The sequence below is a fragment of the Lissotriton helveticus genome, chromosome 2_1 (assembly GCF_964261635.1).
Source record: "Lissotriton helveticus chromosome 2_1, aLisHel1.1, whole genome shotgun sequence".
NCBI lineage: Eukaryota > Metazoa > Chordata > Amphibia > Caudata > Salamandridae > Lissotriton > Lissotriton helveticus.
Genome location: NC_136059.1, coordinates 523442387 through 523458593, shown reverse-complemented (window position 1 = coordinate 523458593; position 16207 = coordinate 523442387).

Below are 16207 nucleotides of genomic sequence, written 5' to 3'. Positions count from 1 at the left end.
TGTTTAAATTCAAGAAGACACCCCTCAGAAACACTAGGCACATGCAACACTCACTACCCCTGGGCATAAGGGATGAAAAGTAGGCAAAATAAGTGCAGGCCTCAGACACTGCCTCTCCTCAAAATGGCCCCCTTACACCCCAAGCACATGTTGCTGCCTGTACCAGCCAGCACTCAAGATGGCCACCACCACCACCCACATGGCCAGTCCACATCAACAGTACACCCCCAAAAAACAGAAAAACAGCCAGAAATCACCACAATCCAATGCCATCCATGATGTTTACATCAAAGAGAGTGAGACAACACCACAGGCACACTCAGTCCATGCACCACCACCACCCCTGGGCAAGCAAAAGGCCACACCAGCAGCCCCCCAAAAACGACAAAAAACAATAAAATAAGCACAATCCCAGCCCATCCATGGCCTCAATTATGTTTAAATTCAAGAAGACACCCCACAGAAACACTAGGCCCATGCAACACTCACTACCCCTGGGCATAAGGGATGAAAAGTAGGCAAAATAAGTGCAGGCCTCAGACACTGCCTCTCCTCAAAATGGCCCCCTTACACCCCAAGCACATGTTGCCTGTACCAGCCAGCACTCAAGATGGCCACCACCACCACCCACATGGCCAGTCCACATCAACAGTACACCCCCAAAAAACAGAAAAACAGCCAGAAATCACCACAATCCAATGCCATCCATGATGTTTACATCAAAGAGAGTGAGACAACACCACAGGCACACTCAGTCCATGCACCACCACCACCCCTGGGCAAGCAAAAGGCCACACCAGCAGCCCCCCAAAAACGACAAAAAACAATAAAATAAGCACAATCCCAGCCCATCCATGGCCTCAATTATGTTTAAATTCAAGAAGACACCCCACAGAAACACTAGGCCCATGCAACACTCACTACCCCTGGGCATAAGGGATGAAAAGTAGGCAAAATAAGTGCAGGCCTCAGACACTGCCTCTCCTCAAAATGGCCCCCTTACACCCCAAGCACATGTTGCCTGTACCAGCCAGCACTCAAGATGGCCACCACCACCACCCACATGGCCAGACCACATCAACAGTACACCCCCAAAAAACAGAAAAACAGCCAGAAATCACCACAATCCAATGCCATCCATGATGTTTACATCAAAGAGAGTGAGACAACACCACAGGCACACTCAGTCCATGCACCACCACCACCCCTGGGCAAGCAAAAGGCCACACCAGCAGCCCCCCAAAAACGACAAAAAACAATAAAATAAGCACAATCCCAGCCCATCCATGGCCTCAATTATGTTTAAATTCAAGAAGACACCCCACAGAAAGACTAGGCCCATGCAACACTCACCACCCCTGGGCAAAGGGCCACACCAGCAGGCCCAAAAAAACGACAAAAAACAATAAAATCTGCACAATCCCAGCCCATCCATGGCCTCAATGGTGTTTAAATTCAACAAAACAGTTGTATCATGCACCCATAACCAACCCTGGTCCTACTGGATACTGTGGCTACCCACAATATAATTTATTTAATTTTCTGAAAAAGTTCCAAAATTGTACTTGCAGCAACTGTAATGCCCCAAACAAACTTACTTGTGAAAGTTGATTTCTAATCCAAAAGTGATCCAAAGACAGTCAAAAAGGCCTCAAATCCAAATATCCAGCAGCACCCACAAAAAGTAATCCTTCCAGCTCCAGATCCAAATGAAAGTGACCAGGAGATGGACAAAGCACTGGGAGGAGCCTGCTGGACAGGAACAGGAAGTTGGAGACTGTGGGGCACTTCCTTCCTCCCCCCCCCCCCAAAATGGACTCCTTGCAAAAAAAAAGGCCATGCAAATGTCAACCTGAGGAGTGATTCTGATAAAAATCATAATTTTCTGAAGGTTTATCCTGTTTGCTGGTGATTTTCTTGTGCGAAATTGCAAAATCTCTATTTCGCAAGTGCGAGATTGTTCCTTTCCGCCGCAACTACATGTTCGCAATTGCGAACTCTCGCGAGGTGTGCTGTGCAAGGTGGCAAGCCGCGAGTACGTATTCGCGGGCGACAAACTCCCGCGGGAACACGCAGCAAGATCTAAAATGGCGCGTCACTCGCAAAGAAAAACAACTCGGCAAACGCTAAAATGACGGAAAGTGAACGCCGTGCACCACGCCGCGCGCCGCAACCAAGCAAAAAATCCGCCGCGAGCGGATTCACGGATTTTCGACAAATTCGCGAGCGTTCGCGGATTGCGGATTTGCCGAAAATCCGAAAAAACCGCGAGCGGAGCGGATTTTACGCCCATGCTTAATATTGTCCACCCAAGGATAAAACCCTACTATGTTCTCATCTCTGTGATTTACGAATCATCAGTTGCCTCCTACAGAACCATCTGGGCAGCTGCCAAAGCAACTTTTCATGGTCAATCAATGGGAGATGCAGCTGACTCAAATCACTTCTCTCACACATTTATACTCCTCCCATTCCACAATACCCAACAGTCTCAAGCTAGAGCTTACTAAGATGGCGCTTAACAGCCTATATACCTCTAAAGCTGACTACGCTCTTCAATGTCTGAAAGGTAGACATTATGAACAAGGGGAGAAAGCAGTCCGATTACTTGCAGCACAGCTGAAACAGCGTAAGGCAGAAATGGCTATTCCGGCAATATGTACACAAACGGGTGGGATTCTCACTAAACCGCAAGAAATGATAAACAATTTTGCATCCTTTTATTAAAAACTCTACACCCCTGAAACTTCAGAAACCGTAGATCAATTAGTTACCTATCTTGCAGACATTGTCCTCCCTTGACTCAGTCTTCCTTGTTGGTGACATTAGTAAAGAAGAAATTGCCATAGCCATCGCCAAATTACCTTATGTTAAATCCCCAGGAGAAGATGGTTTTCCTGCCGAGTTTTATAAATAGACTGGAATACAAACAGTTGAAACTTTATATTCTGCCTTTCATGGGGCAGGTCAAACAGATTCACTCGGTTCTGTTTCTAACAGAGAGCTGATCGAGGTTATCCCCAAACCAGGCAAAGACCCAATTGCTTTTGGTAGCTATAGACCCATCTCACTAATAACTGGAGGTGTTAAGATTTTGGCAAGTATTCTAGCGGTGCGACTTCGTAAAGTTATTCCTTCTCTTATACATCATTCACAGGTTGGCTTTGTCCCTGGTTGCTCTTCTAGGAACCACCTTCGAACACTGGCTCACACTTTATGTATTGCAAAAGAGTTGGCAGAAGATGCTCTTGCTCCCTCACTGGACGCAGAAAAAGCATTCAACTGTGTTGACTGGAGATATCTTTTTCAGCCATGAAGCACTTTGGTCTAGGCCAGTGGTTCCCAAACTTTTTTCACCCGTGGCTCCCTTGACCTAATTGGCAGTTGGCCGTGGCTCCCCAACATTTTTTTACCATTCTCTGAGTATGTTGCATAGCAGCAGGGCCGGCTTTAGCACTGGTGGCGCCCCCCCCCCTCCCAATGACCACCTCTGCCACGGATTCCCTCCCTACTACCCTTTAACAGTTTCCATAACCACTCTCTCTCAGATGCATTTAATACATTTTATAGCGTCACTCATAAAAGTGAAGGCGGGGCCGGCTCTAGGGCGGTGCGACCGGTGCCACCGCAGCGGGTGATGACTTCGCACAGGGGCGTAAAAACACCTGCTGCCCCGTTCCTGGCCTCTAGCAGTGTTCAGGCAACAATTAAAATGTCAATAAAGCTCCGGTGATTAATGTTCGCCTAGGCGAGATCAGAGTTTTGTCTAATATAGAAGTTTTGACTCGAGGAAGTTGTTATTCTTGGTTAGGTAGTGCAGAGGGTTGATATCCCTACTGCACAGAACATGTACCGTGCAGATCACAAAGTGAATGTAACGTAAACAGGTCCATGAGTTACTACGTTTGTCAGAGACTTCCTTTTGTTAGTTGCAGTTTACAGTGAGCGAATATCGGTCATCAAAGAACTGCTGGTAGACTTCAATGTATAGATTATTTTTACTGTAAAAACAGAGCATGTTAGAAATCAGAGACGCACGTATAGCGGAAGTGCGCTCTTGGGACAAACCATGTCCCAGGTTTTTGCAGGTGTGGGACATATTTTAGCTGCAGAAAAAAGAGGCTTCACTTTTCCACATTGTGGTCGCGGCGCCTCTGGCTCATTATTACAGCGCACAGGGGTGCCGCGGCGCACAGTTTGGGAACCACGGCTGTAAACTGTCATGGTGGTTACCCAACGGCTGAAAGCATGTTCTTTGCTTTTAGTATTCATTTTTGATGCTGTTTGCCTGGTATAATGGTTCCCATGTGCCTCTTTTTAGATTATGGTGTCAGAGCATTAAGCATAGGCCAATGGGTCTGTCTACTTCCGCTGATGACTGCCCTCACTGTGAGTGACAGCATTTTGCATTTTTACTTGAGGCAGGTAAGAGAATCAAATGAGTCCCTCTCTCTTATGGAACTGCCAGACATGTAACTAAAGTCTTATGCACCCAAGAAAAAAAAAGTTTCTTCTGCATAATATACAGTAGCGTTTTTGCTGAATTTAGCACAAGAGACTGGGGTTCTTCTCCATGCTTTTCTGTCTTTGTAAAAAATCATTTTCTTGAAACTGAAATATATCAAGTGGAAACATTCCAGGTACGCGCCTGAGAGCAAGAAACACAAATCAAAAGCTTTGTCTGTTGACACTTTCATTATGTTAACTGTAAAAACGGAGCCCGTTAGAAATCGGACATAAAACTTAAGCAAAGTCAAGGCCTTCCTCTCGCTGAGAGAAGGCCTTGGCTTGGCTTTTATATTATATCTGTTTTCTAACGTGCTCCGCTTTTACAGTAAAATAATGCTGGTGATACGGGTGTAAAAGCCCAAACTTCGTTTTACACACGTATCACCGGCATTATGTTTACTGTAAAAACAGAGCACGTTAGAAATCAGAGACGTACGTATAGCGGAAGTGCGCTCTTGGGACAAACTATGTCCCAGGTTTTTGCAGGTGTGGGACATATTTTAGCTGCACAAAAAAGAGGATTCACTTTTCCACATTGTGGTCGCGGCGCCCCTGGATCCTCATTACGGCGCACAGGAGTGCCACGGTGCACAGTTTGGGAACCACGGGCCTAGGCGATCAGTTAATTTCTAAAGTTCGTCTTCTATATGACAAACCAGTAGCTCAGGTCATATGTGTTGGATTTCTATCAGACCCTTTTCCAATCCCAAGGGGTACCTGCAGGGTTGTCTCCTTTCTCCCCTTTTATTCCTACTAACGCTAGAACTCATTGCCTAACTTATTCGCCACTCACCACAGATTCAAGCTATACCCATAGGAGGAGGTGATGCTGATGACATTCTCCTTACGTTAAAAGATCTTCCTCACTCTTTACCTGCTCTACTTGAGATTCTTGATGGCTTTGCAGTCCATTCTGGTTACGAAGTGAACTGGGATAAAAGTGAGGCTCTTCCGCTCTCTCCTAGTACCACAAAAACATCAATTTTTGGGATATCTCTTCTGCTGGAAATCACAGCAGTTAAAATATTTAGGAATTCTGGTCAATAGAGGTTTGGTAAACATGGTCTCGGACAATCTCTCACCCCTTATAATACAATTGGAAACTGATTTTGCTAAATGGTCTCGCTTAGGTTTTTCCATGTGGGGAAGAGTACAGGCCGTTAGGATGGTCACCTTACCATGCTTCACTTATGTACTTGGAATGCTTCCGATTGCAGTTCCTTTATCTACACTACATTGAGTGGATGTCCGTATTCGATCTTTTGTCTGGGGATCTATACACCCTCGTTTAGCTACTGTCAAATTAATGGCTCTCCGCTCCAATGGTGGTCTGGGTTTACCATCTTTGGAGCATTACTCTTTAGACCTGCATCTCTCACAGTTAGTTTATCTACTTCCAGGTATGTCACAACAGAACATTCCCTACTTAATTGAAATGATGGTCTTGAATTTCTCTATGGGACTTGAAGTCCACGATCTTCCCCTCAGCATCCACTAATGCAAGCCACATATCCAGCATGGCAAAAAGCACATCGTCTCATACAGGTTGCTCATCGTCTACACTATATAGCTCCACTTTGGGGTAACAAGAGTATTCGAATAAATGGTCAAGTGCTTCACTGGTCCTGTTGGAAATCGAGAGGTATCCAGACACTTGATAAGGTCATATTAAATGGAGTGTTGAAATCCTTTGATTTGCTTCATGAAGAGTTTGGTCTCCCTTTACACCAGATTTCATGACACTTGCAACTACAGCACTGTCTGCAACGGTGTCTAGGTTCTTTTCCTTGGACATTAAACTCTTCGCCAACATTAGATTATCTTCTTATCTGGGGACACATAAATTAGTGATGTTGGGTCTATATGGTGTTTTAACTCATTACTTCTATTCACAACCACTTCTTAAAGCTCTTCATGAGAAATAGCAGGAACGTCTACACGTTACCATTGAAGAAGATGTCTGGTCGGATATGTTAGAAGCTCTTGACAAGGGTACTCTCGAGAAGCACGTTAGAAATTTTGCCTTTTCAAAACCTTAAATGATTGGTAGTGGACACCTCTGAAATTGCAAAAAGCAGGATTATTGTCACTCTAAATGTTGGAGGTGCTGTGGAGTCAATTGTGACATCCCCCACATTCTCTGCGAATGTCCTTCCATGCAGTTGTTTTGGAATTATGTAGGGGACACTCTGCAGGGAACAATCCTTCCCCTTACCCCTTCCACCATGTTATTGCATAATTTTAGGGGCCTTCCTGCCATTGCCCGTCCACAACGTCGCCTTCTACACACTGCACTTTCCACAGCCAACATTTGTATTCTAAGAGATTGGCAATCGCCTAGTCCTCACTTGGAGGAAGAATGGATGGTAGCAATGATTCAAACGTTATCACATGAACGTATAATATATCAAATATAGGAACAAAAGGAAGTTTTCCAACAAGTTTGGGCCTCTTTTCTTCGAGATCCCTTAATATTTCCTACTTCCTTCCCATACTTCACACATCTTTTCTTTCTCTCCTCTTCTTTATCCCTTTCTATATTCCCTTCCTCTTTTTCTATTCTATCCCCCCTTCTCTCTTTTCTCGTGCTGTACATATTTTGTTCTCCTTTATTCTTATCTCTCTTCTCCTCCTATCTTCCTTCATCTTCCGCCCTTCTTTTCCTTTCATTTTCTTGCTTTTGTTCTTTTCCTGTCCGGGCATGGAGTTTATACCTATTCCTCTTTACATATATATCTATTTATTTGTTTATCTATCTATCTATATATTTATTTATCTATTTATGACTCTTTAATATCATTCCCTCTCTTTTTTCAATATTCAACCCGTATTACGCATCCTATGCTGCATGGCTTCGTCTTTGCTCCCCTTTTCATTTTCATTTTTATATTCGTAATTATATTCATGTTCCTCTCTGTTTAAATTTTTTCTATGACTATATATACAAAGAGATGTATGAATTTATAAATATATAATATACTCTTTTCTTTTACTATCTACCTTTCATTTCTTATAGGATCCCTTATATAATCCCTTTGAAACTGAGTGTTCTCTTCACTGATGATAATCTATTGTGAGACCATAATGTTATATATATATTCATGCTTTTTATGTACCTTAAATTTTTCCAATAAGAAATTACGAAGCAAAAAAAAAAAAGGGAGGTTTGGACTTTGCCATTACTTTAAATAGAAAATTGAGTTAGTAGTTGGAAACTGCTCTGCCAGCCAGCAATGATGTGCTGGGAGTCATACTTTGCTTTGTCACACTCGTGGTGGCACAATAAGTGCTGCAGTCCACTAGAGACACTTTAACTTACAGGCCTTGGATACCCCTGGTACCATACGTTGGAGGCTTATAAATAAGTTTGCTTCTGCCAGTTGTGGGTGACTCAGACATATACCTTTTAAGGGTCACAGCATTGGCACTGGGGTCTGTTAAGCAGACCTCAGTGCACATTCGGAGACTAAAAACCAGTAGAATCAGTCCAAAAACTTGGAGATGATTGTGCAAAAAAGAAAGAGGCATTTTCTTACACCCTTGCCTGATAGTCAATAAGGCCTCTTTTGGGGTGACTTATTAATATTTAAAAGGAGGATTTATTTCTCAAAATGGGTGAATTTGTAGTTAAAACCTGCACTACTGAGCTACATACAACAGGCCTGCAATCATGCTTGTCCTGTCATTGCATTGGGTGGCACAATGGGTGGACCACTGGTGGCACTTAACTTACAGTCTCTGGTACACTTTGGGTACCATATACTAGGTATACTTATAGGTAAGTTAAATATGCCACTTAGGAGTTGGACGGTTTCATCATGTTGAAAGGGGGAGAACAGGTACTTTACCAGTGGTTAGCACTAGTAAAGTGCACAGAGTTCTACAGCCAGCAAAATAGCCATGACAAAAATAACCACAAAGATGGTCATTCCCTACCAAAAGGATTTAACTTGAAAGCCAAACACAAAACACAAGGTTTACAACAGCTAATATAGGGAGGCTTGTGTTCTTCTACTGTTAATCAGCTGCCACCAACTGTTAAACATGTCAGGGCCTGGTAATGGTGACGGAGGTCACTCATTTTCAAAGGAGTTCCACTTTGTTTAGATCCTTGCAGTCCAGCAGAATATAGAGCTCCTCGTGGGAGCAATACTAAAGTCATGTAGACCAGGGAGGGGACTTGTGATAGAGGACACATCTGCAGTAAAACAGTGAGTTTGTCAAAATGATGAAAGTATGCTTTCAGGGGCACTTGATTGCCATTCTATGCACTTTCTACTTAACAGATGTAGTCCGAGAAAAAAGCTTTTTGATACACCAACATATATTCTTACGTAAATTAGATTAAAAGACATGCCTGAATAATATTTTTTCTCAGATTGCTTCCTAAACGGCTGAAATTAACCACATTTACTTGCTCCTATAATTTTTCTTCTAACATAGCTTTGGAGATAAATCTGTGGACATCCATGAACATGGATAGTTGTTGAAATGCCACACAGCCTCTGAGCTGAAACCAAGGTTCTATTACACAATAAAGATTTCTTTTTATTTTACTGTTTTTATTTCCACAGAGTACCTTGAAACTTGCAGCAGAAAATATATAACATTTCTGTTGATAGTCTGTCAAAAATGGAATGTTTCATCACACTGATTTGATATTCTTTTAAAGGCATAGAGGTGTATTGAGAGGGCCATATTCCTTCATATCATAAATAGTTCTATCCTCAAAATGAGTATCTTTCATGCTCCTTTGCATCAAGTATGTACTCAGAGCTTGGGAGACCAGGAGCAGGACAACATTTCCAATGTTCTACTGAGTTTTGCAACCTCAACCTAATAATTGCCTGCTTGGATATAATAGCCTCTGGGACACACAGGGACATGGAAGATAAGAGGCAGGATAGCTGTAACTAGACAAGTGTAGGTTGCATAAATTCCATATTTTTCAAATTCCACAAGGGTTGAATCTCTCAATGCCAATGGGTGTTTCTGTAGAAATAGGCTAAAGAGTCTCTGAAATCAAGGCTCGGGAGTCCTGTTCCTTCGGAGAGACCCAGAATGAGCCTTTGGATATGTTTATAAAATTTAGACTCCAGTAGTGGTCTTTGCAGGTACCAAAGAGTGCGCCCATGGAGAAATGGGAAACATGAAAGCAATGTGGTGAAAGCATAGGTTGTAGTTTCAGGACAGCCCCTGGTATATTGACAGTTCTATAATTTTTCAGTCATTCAATCAATCCAATACTTTGGTGAGGCACCTTAGAGCAGAGGTAGCAGGCGCCCAGCGCTTAGCACACTTTGGCAGAAAGACATGCGCAGACACTCAATAGGGACTGGCAACAAGTACGCCACTTCCCATTTATTGGCTCTGTTGGCTGTACCCAGAGTGCATGCTTGAGTGTATGCGCGTGCATAGGTGCCAGGTAGCACACTGCATCCCTCCTCATGTTAGTCCGGCAATCTTATCACTGTATGTTGACATATTCATGGGATGTTCAGTCTCAATAAATTCTAAGCCATTGGGATGGTCTCCGATTATGTTGTAGGTGATATTAGCCTCTCCCATGAGGTGCATCCTGAATAGCTGTGGGGACACCAGGGCCTTGGTCTGAGAGTGCCTGGCCTTTGGTCAGCTCTTCTTACTGTTGTTGCTGTTATACTCCAGAACTATGTTCTCAGGGAACATTTCCATGGTCATTCCACTCTAGTGGTTCATCTTCAGACGTGATAGCATCAGTTGTACCACTCAGTGGTTTCAGAATTTTCAACTCTGCCATTTTCTAGATTAACATCTCAAGTCCTTTGTTTACTGTCACCATAATTCCAACCCCTATGATGACAATACATGGGTTACATTTGTGGATAGTCTTGCAGGATATATATTTCAAAGGAATACCTATTCACCAGTCTGAATCTGAAAGGGTCATGCTCACCATGCCTTACTCCTCTATGTGGTGCCTCGGATCCTCTACTGTTGATTGCTCCGCTAGGGTTCCCATAATACGTTGCCCACTGGGGTGCTGTTGAGATGATGTTTACTGGCTTCCACAAGAGCACTTTGGCTGGAGGGGCTCTCTGGGTGCAGTATGTAGTGTTGTGGCACATGTGTAAGAAGTGGTGGATGGCCCATTCAAGGTTGTCTTGTTGTTCCACACTGATCATCACTGCTTTGTTGAGGATACTCATGCACCTCCCAAATCCTCCATTAACGCTGAATTCTTGCCTTTGAAACTGGAGCCTGTTTCGAATTTTGATGACACTTTGAAAGCACTAGCAGCAATGATTATTTTTCAGCTTGGGGTGGACATGTTCAAAAGCTGTTGTTTCAACAATCTACGCTAAGGCATACTTGATGCATGTGTTGGTGTTGAAACACCTATCCGAGAGGGCCCTGAACTCTGGACTGAGATTCCTCTATTGACCAATGCAAGCCTCTCCTGCCGGCATCAGTCCGGTCACTCAAGGCTGTCTGTTGCTAGGCACAGTTGGCAGAGCCTCAACTTCATCACATTTACTGAAGCGTTTTATCAATATTTCATTTGAGTGTTGATTTAGAGACTTTGTAATACCAACAAAATAGTGGGTTAATAACAAAATTTTGCCTAAAGGATTATGGCAGGCTAAAAGAAAATACATTTGTATGTAACTATATCACTGGTAACTACATTACATCAGAAGTACCAATACATCAGTTTTGCATTTAAGTGTTTAAATTAGTTTTTAGGAGTAATGTATCTATCAGGTATAATCTGCCCACAAGCCCTTGCAGGAGGGGCCGAGAGGGATCCCCCCTCTGCATCAAAATTCAAAAAATGTTTTTATGCAGCAAACCTGTGGAGCTCCGGCAGGAACATGGCGTAAAAAGAAAAAGAAAAATGCTGGCCAGAGTTATTGTTTTTAATTTGAATTATTAACCACCTGGGATGTGAAAGGACCTAGGGATCTTCATTTTTAAATTTTTGAGGAGCCGATGTCCTCAAAAAAGGGAAGTGGGCACACGGCCCCATCCTCAAGCAGTGACTAGGCACTGGGGACCCCAAGCCCCTTTGGGCTGAATAACGTAAGGAAGGTATCCATCTCCTGGGGTGCGATATTACAGTGTCCTAGGGAGCCTACCCATGTAGTTCCCTGTGCATGAGAGTGCAAGCACTCTCGCAGGCTGGGAACTCCACTTTACTTCCGCCTAGCAGGAGTAGTAAAAATAATGCTGCTCCTACCCGGGCAGTAGCAAACGTAATATGCTGGCTTACGCCAGCCCCTGGTATGGTGCTGGCTGAGGCAGCAGGGGTCTTGGGGATCCCCTAACAGCCTCCTACATTGTGGGTGCTTCTGGTGGTCACCAGGGTAACCACCTATAAGGAAAGAAAGGGTCGGCTCCCACAAGGGGAGCCACCTGGGAATGTGTAGGCCCGGAGCTACAGCCACAGCACCCAAGTAAAAAATTAGTTGTGGGTGCTCCAGGTTGGCACCTGGGCACCTGTATAATATAAACATGTCAGTGGGCACAAGGACACCATTTTAAAAAAAAAAGAATAATAAATGAGTAGCAGGAGCCCCTCATTTACTAATCACTGCTTCTTGAAGGGCTGCCATAATGCCCAGCAAGGGCTATTTTCAATTTATGTTTTGCTTGGTGGTGGTCCTACAAGGGACATGGGCACCATCTAGGATTTTTTTAATGTTGTAGGGAGCTGCAAGGAGCACAACATCCCCCCAACAACCTTACAATAAAAGTCGTTCTCCTTGGTCATTAAATCCTGAGGAGAACTTACCATATTTTTTTAAAGCACTCTTAGCTGGAGCTCTACGCTCTTCCACTGGAGAGTAAAGCCCTCTTGTGGTTGTTTTTATGACTGCATTTTATGGGCTGAAAAAGGTTAAAAGAAAGACTCCGAGACATGGCTGTATTATAAAAAAAAAAAGCCCACGTCTTTCTTTAACATTTTTCTCCCACAAAATCCAATATTAAAAACTATTTTTAAACATTGCATTGTGTGAGTTATTGAAATATAAATAAATGTGACGCTCTGCACAGCATCAAGTTGCCTATTTGTGGCTAATTCTACATTGCCCAGGCAGTAGTTGACTGCCCGCGGGGCATTGGAAAGAGGGCCTGGCCAAAGCGGTATGGGGCTGGCTTTACGGATTGTTTATAAAATATTACTTTACGTAAAAAAAAACGATAAATTCAATGAAAAACTCAGAGGCTTAAGTCATGTTATAATTGGGTGAACAGTTCAGTGACAAAACAATGTTTGGAAACTCAAAAACACTGAACTGCACCAGTTACAGGTATCTCTAGTAACTATAACACATGCCCTAAATTAACTACAACTTGCAAGACAGGGGTGATCCTCATGCCCTTTCTCCCCTCCCAGCTTTGCCAACGGGCATTCCTCCACCTTCAGCCACAGCACTGTTGAATTAGATGCTGCAGTACAGGCAGTGAAATGAATGTCTACAAAAAAAGTAAAATGACGTGAGCTAAAGAATGATGATGGTTTCAACCCAGATCTGTGCCTGGGGGTGAGTGTCTGAAAAATGTCAGCGCTCCGTTCATCATCTCCTTGTGTTTGCTTTGTTCACCCTGCTTGGCAGGGTATGGCCAGACATGGGCCCCTCGATTACTTTGCCACTGGATTAAAGCTGCCAATATCAATCAATCAATTATTTGTCTTGCTCACACACGAATAGAACACTATGTGAGAAGTATCTGATTTTTTTAATCAATCTTTTAGATTTTCATTTTATTTAAATTTTCATTTTTTCATTTACTTTTTGCACATTTTAAATATTTCAACAAGAAACATTTCCAAAAACATCACATAAACAAACATTTAATCATTGCTATTACACCTCCCCTTGTATCTCATTCATACACACTATCACTAAAGATCTTTATCAAACATACTTGGCACAAATTCATACTTCTAACATTCTATTATCAAAAAGCTGTATTTTGTACAATTTATATACAATTTTGCAAATGGAAACCATAGAATCAAATTTCAAAGCATAAAACACTATAATATGAGTAGTATTGGATTTTCTTATGGTTTCGACATGACAAAGTCACATGGCAAGGTCTATGCGTTTCGAACTCTCTTTAGTATAGAGTTCTCGTCAGGACCATAGACTGCAAATGAAAAAGAAGGGGACCTCTATTAGTGATGGTTATTTTTTTTAAGCTGTTATAGGCTCAACAGCCACTTCTCTACATCTTACCTCTCTAATTGTCAGACTGATTTGTGTTTCTTAAATCGTCAACAATCGCAGAGCGGGACCACCTAAATGGTAGATAAACATATTTATGTTCTTTCAAATCCCAATACATGAATCCATACTCACACAAAGTCTGAGGGTTACTCACTTTTATTTTTTGGTTGGGCGCCTCTCTCTGTAAAAAACAACAAATGTATTGTTTAATTTGGGCGATCCTAGTCGCCAGACTAGTTGGTGAAAGCTGTACTCGGGGACTGCGTGTCTTACCGATAGTGTTGTTCTTTCTATATCCTCATGTGAATTGTGGGGAGGACGGGGGAATATATTTTCAAACGAAGCTCACGATGCGCCTAAAGGAATGGAAAGGTACACTAATTATTGCCGGTGGGGCATTCCGATTTCCGAAGCGGTAAAGAGAAACTGTTTGCTCAATTGTATCGGTGGATGTTGCTCACCTTTAGTTCGTCTCGTGATGCGATTCAATCCAAGTCCGGTCTCACGATCTCCAGCATTCTACGTTCCTCCACTTGTATTTCCTGTTAATAAACCATGTCACATGACTTCTGGATTTTGACGGGCGCCATCTTGGAGTGGCCAAGGTCCCTAGGTTTAACGCTGTGTGTTAGCGTTTAATTCTAATAATGTGTTTGTTGGATGTTGTTTTGCATATATTGGTTTGTAATTGATGTTTGAATTTAATGGAATTATGGATACCTTTAACATTGACGATGTGTGTTCTTATAATTCCATTTGGGGGGGCCATCTTGGATAGGGGAACTAGTCCACCAGGAGTTGGAATTAATGAATCGCCATGTGGAAAAGGCCTGTTATGATCGCATTCTTGATCTTATTTATAATTTGTACATTTCGGAAAGTTCATTTAATCCATTGATGGCTGTATTGAATTTTACAATCCTCATTGCTTCTTTTCTTGAAAGTTTAGCTTCCAAATCTCCTCCTCTTAAGTCTTGTTCAACTTTTGTAATCACTTTCCATCGCAATTCATTGTCTCCGTGATTTTTATTTGCCAGTGATTAACCAATGGGGCATTCTGAACTTTACGTTTTATTCGCGATTTATGTTGCTGAATTCTCGTGCGAATTTCTTGGTTAGTTTTGCCGATATACAGAAGATTACATGGACACTTGATTCCATAGATCACGTACCGTGATTTACAATTAGTAAAAATATCGTGTTTCCATGTTATTTCGTTGTGCTTGAAACTTGACCCTTCATCTGTGGAATCGCAACAGTTACATCCACCACATTTGTGGTGGCCTGTGACGGGAGGTAATCCAATCATGGTCCTTAGAGTGGGTTGTGCTTTTATTGGTAATGCTGCTCTTACCAATCTGTTGGCTAGACTTGATTCTTTTTTAAACGCGAAAAGAGGAGGTTTTTTTAATTCTTCGCATAGATTTTTTACCAAATGCCAGTTGTTATTTACCACCTTTTTTAGCATGTTGGAATTGGGGCAATATGTAGTAACTAATACTATTTGGTCCAATTTCTTCTTCACCTTTTTCTCCAGTAGGCACTCTCGTGGTGTCCACCACGCTCGTTTTTTGGAACGTCAAAGTAGTTTTTTAGGGTATCCACGTTCGATTAGGTTGGTAGTCAATTTATCGGCATGTTTTAAATATTCTTCTTTATCCTGGCAATTTCTACGGATCCTTAAATATTGCCCATACGGCAAGTCTTCCTTCAGGCTTCGGGGGTGATTGCTGGTAAAGTGCAAAGATTTGTTGCGATCAGTTTCCTTTTTGTATAGAGTAGTCATCAGACCTCCTTCCTCCGAAGGAAAGAAATTTTGTTTTTTGAGTACATCAGGCTGAATTTAATTTCCTGTGTTCTGCTGTTGAGCCAATCGTTAAAATGCTTTAGCTCCTCTTTGGAGCCAGACCACACAAAGAAAATATCGTCGATATAACGATTCCAATTATATCGACGAAACTGATCGCAACAAATCTTTGCACTTTACCAGCAATCACCCCCGAAGCCTGAAGGAAAACTTGCCGTATGGGCAATATTTAAGGATCCGTAGAAATTGCCAGGATAAAGAAGAATATTTAAAACATGCCGATAAATTGACTACCAACCTAATCGAACGTGGATACCCTAAAAAACTACTTCGACGTTCCAAAAAACGAGCGTGGTGGACACCACGAGAGTGCCTACTGGAAAAAAAAGGTGAAGAAGAAATTGGACCGAATAGTATTAGTTACTACATATTGTCCCAATTCCAACATGCTATAAAAGGTGGTAAATAACAACTGGCATTTGGTAAAAAATCTATGCGAAGAATTAAAAAAACCTCCTCTTTTCGCGTTTAAAAAAGAATCAAGTCTAGCCAACAGATTGGTAAGAGCAGTATTACCAATAAAAGCACAACCCACTCTAAGGACCATGATTGGATTACCTCCCATCACAGGCCACCACAAATTTGGTGGATGTAACTGTTGCGATTCCACAGA